Consider the following 4,215-nt stretch of genomic DNA (forward strand, 5'->3'; position numbering starts at 1 on the left):
GGGTTGATATCTTGCTTTGGGCTGGTGGGACAAGTGAAGCACTCTGCTTTCTACGGACCATTGGTGTGGCAGAGTTCTTCGTGTCTGAGGTGGTAGTTGGTTTTTTATTTGACGTCACTGCTCCAGAAGAAGATTGGACAGAAACAAGAGTAAATGTGTAGAGGGTGCGTGAACACTCCAACACTCATGTGAGTGGGGAGGGAGGAAGCACACACTGATACACGTGGGGAGGGCCTCAGAAGAGCCTAAATAATGAAGGAGGAAGTCTGTTGTTCCCTTTCTGGAATAGCTTCCCCACTCTCTGGAGATGCTCAGGATCTCCCTGTTGTTTGAGTTAGTGGGCCCTGTGTACTCAGGCCAGAAATCAGTTTGATTACCCACTTAACTTAATCCTCAATAGTACATGAGTATTTTAGGGGAGGTTGATAAATCTTATAGATGTGGCAAATATGATTGTCTTCCCTAAATGGGTGTGGGGTGTCTGGGTCTCAAGCCCCAGCCTGGAACTGCCTCTGCTGTCCTTGCAGATCTCCCAGCAAAGTCGAAGTTTACAAAGATGGCGTTTCCCCACAGACCTCTGGGAACTGTAGTCGGTACTTGCAGTGGTAGCAGACAGGAAGGCTGGGTCACAGATCACCCAGCAAAGTCCAAGTTTACAAAGATGGCATTTCCCCACAGACCTCTGGGAACTGTAGTCAGTACCTGCAGTGGTAGCAGACAGGAAGGCTGGGTCGCAGATCTCGAGTCCCTTTGATCTTAATGCCACATTCCTCTTCATAGATTTGAGCTTCTCGAATAATTTGCTTAGCACACAAATTAAACAGGTTTGGAGAAAGACTACAACACTCACATACTCCCTTCTTAATTTTAAACGATGCTGTGTTCTCTTGCTCTCTTCTCATCACAGCCTCTGGTGAATGAATAGGTTTCTCATGAGCACAATGACGTGCTCTGGGATTCCCATTCCTTACAATGTTAACCCTAACTGGAGGTAGGTAATTTTTGTCTTGCTGCTTTTAAAAAATATATTTATTTGTTTACACTGTTAGTATGCACTGTCTTTCACACTACTCCTCATTGACTGTGTGTTTCATGTAATTATTCCCATTCATTGTGTTTTATAAATTTAATCCCCACCATAACATGCCTTACTGTCTTTTCAGATCCTCACCGGATTTTTTCTTTTCTTTTACATTGTAAAAGTAGAAAGATAACTAGCAAAACATGTGAGGATCCATGGGGGCAAGGAGTGGGAGCAGAAAGGTTTGGATGAATAGAGGTCAAATAACAGAGGTCTTGTTTTATTGTTTAGGTTTAGCATGTGGAAAAAAAAATACATATTTGCTGAACAATATTTAGTCCCTCAATTTATGAAAATTCAGACTTCCCAGAAAAAAAAATGACTGTGTCTCTGATTAGCAAGAAAGTCAGTAAGTTACACTCCATAATATTTTTTAGAACCCACAAAGAAAGAAAACTATTTAAGTTACAATGACATTCTTCAATGGACAGAAGTAGACTGCCAGTATTTATCTACAGGACAGCTTCACTAGGCTTTATAATCTTTCTTTTTTAATTCAAGAAAATCCCTGGCATACAACCTTCCCAGTTTTGAACCATGCAGTGTTACCCTGCTCTGTTCTGACTACTGCCTCCTGGTCAAAGTATAGGTTTCACATTAGCACGATTAAATGTTCTGGAATTCCCATTCTTCTCAGAGTCAGCCACAGTTTGTTATGATCCACATATTCAAACACCTTTACATAATCAATGAAACACAGATAGACATTCCTCCGGTATTCTCTGCTTTCAGCCAAGATCCATGTAACATCAGCAACAATATCCCTAGTACCACGACCCCTTCTAAACCCAGCCTAGACTTCTGGCAGTTCTCTGCTGATGTGCTGTTCTAGTCATTTTTGGATAATCTTCAGTAGAATCTTGCTTGCATGTGAAATCAATGATATTGGTCTGTACTTTCCACACTCAGTTGTGTCACCCTTCTTTGGAATGGGAACAAATATAGATCTCTTCCAGTCATTAGGCCAAGTGATTTCTTGGCACAACTTGGTGAGCACATCCAGGGCAGCATCTGTTAGCTGAAATACTTCAATTGGTATACCATCTATTCCAGGGGCCTTATTTTTTGCTATTTCCTTCAAAGCAGCTTGAACTTCTTCTTTCATCACCATAGGCTCTTGCTCATATGTTATTTCACTAAATTCTTCTGTATCTGCCAATTCCTTTCTATACAATGACTCAGTATATTACTTCCATCTTCTTTTAATATTTCCCGGATCATTTACTATTCTGCCCAAAGCATCCCTGATTATAGCAACTCTAGGTTTGAATTTGTTCTTCAGTTCCTTGAGCTTAAGAAATGCTGAGCGAGGTAAGTATGCAGAGCAGATTATTCTGGAGGCTGAGCTCTATGAGGAGAACTGGTGTATCAGGTTTGGTGGAAGATCTATTAACAATATGCGTTATGCAGATGACACAACCCTGCTTGCCGAAACTGAGCAGGACCTCATGCACTTGCTGCGAAGGGTCAAGGACTGCAGCCTTCAGTATGGACTGAGGCTCAATGTCAAGAAGACAAAGATTCTCACCACTGGACCAATCGGCAGCGTCAGGATGGATGGAGAAGAGATTGAGATTGTTCACAGCTTCAGTTGCTGGGCTCCACAGTCAACACTCTTGGCACCAGCAGTCAGGAAATCAAAAAGCGTATTGCGATTGGAAAGTCTGCTGTTAGGGACCTCTCTAAAGTACTTAAGAGCAATGGTGTCTCTCTGGAGACTAAGGTGCACCTGATACAGGCCATGGTCTTTGCAATCGCTTGTTATGCATCAGAGAGTTGGACAATGACTAGGGAGAACAGAAGGAGAATTGATGCTTTTGAGGTTTGGTGTTGGAGAAGATTATTGAATGTACCACGGACTGCCAAGAAAACAAACAGATTCACCCTGGAGAGGATTAAACCAAGCAACTCCTTGAAGGCAAGGATTCTGGGGCTTTGTCTGACATATTTTGGGCATGTTGCCACATGGACGGATCCTTGGAGAGGGACATCATGCTTGGGAGGGTGGAGGGACGGCGAAGGAGGGGAAGACCCTCTATGAGATGGATTGATTCGGTTGCTGGGGTAATCAGGATGGCTGTGTCGGAGGCAGTGCGATTGGCACAGGATAGAGCAGGGTTTAGGGCTGTTGTGCTGTAGGGTTGCTGTGCGTCCCAATCGACTCGATGGCACATAACAACAACAAACAACAATTCAAGGAGATACTTCATACATAATTTAGATAGTAGACCAAAGCTCTTAAGGACTCACTTGGCACCTTGACAAGCAAAAGGAAATCATGCATGTTCAGATGTGTTTTTCTCTTTGTCTGTATAGAGAGGTCATGTGGGATACATATAGGCTGTTCCTGCAGAACAAGTTTTGGTCATAAAAGGTAGCGCATAAAAGAGGAGATTATGTTGAACCCCAGGAAGAAAGACAGACCTTAAAGGAAACACCCTTCATCCCTTCTCTTTGTTTTGTGGCACTGCTTTGCAAGGGAGTTCTTTCCTGAGCATCTGGTTGTGCCACTGTGGAGTCTCAGCTATAGTCCTGCTCTTGTTCAATGACAGTAGCACAAGGCTACGTAATCCTAAATTCTAAGATGAATCAGTGTTGTCGTTATATCTTTAAGTAAGTGTTTCCTGATAGCTGACTCTAAAGGTCGGTGAGCCAATGTTGGGAATGTGACTAGGAGTCTCAAATGAGATTTTAAAAAAAAAAGAAGAAGAGAAAGGAAAAAAAATAATGAGAAAGACTCAATTACTTCCACCAAATATTTAATCATGGAAGACCACTCAGGTGCATACACGATCTGAAAGGAAAAGGGTATTACTAGGTAGGGCATAGATTACACAGTGATGTAAATTATGACAGAAAACTCAGGTTTGCTTTTAAGAATCTCATTCATACATTGATCATTCAAGAGAAAATTTCAAAATGGAAACAATCCAAATACCCAACAATGAACAAATGTATAAAAAAAGATAGTATGTTCACAATGGAATATTATGCAACACTGAAAAAGAACAAACTCATAAAGCATCACACAACGTGGAGGAGTCTGGAGGACATAATGCTCTGTGAAAAACTCCAGTCACAAAAGGTCAAGTACTGGATAACATTGTGTTGTTGTTGTTGTTGTTGTTGTTGTT

This window comes from Elephantulus edwardii, unplaced genomic scaffold (assembly GCF_000299155.1).
Source record: "Elephantulus edwardii isolate Elephantulus edwardi_28Jun2011 unplaced genomic scaffold, EleEdw1.0 scaffold00019, whole genome shotgun sequence".
NCBI lineage: Eukaryota > Metazoa > Chordata > Mammalia > Macroscelidea > Macroscelididae > Elephantulus > Elephantulus edwardii.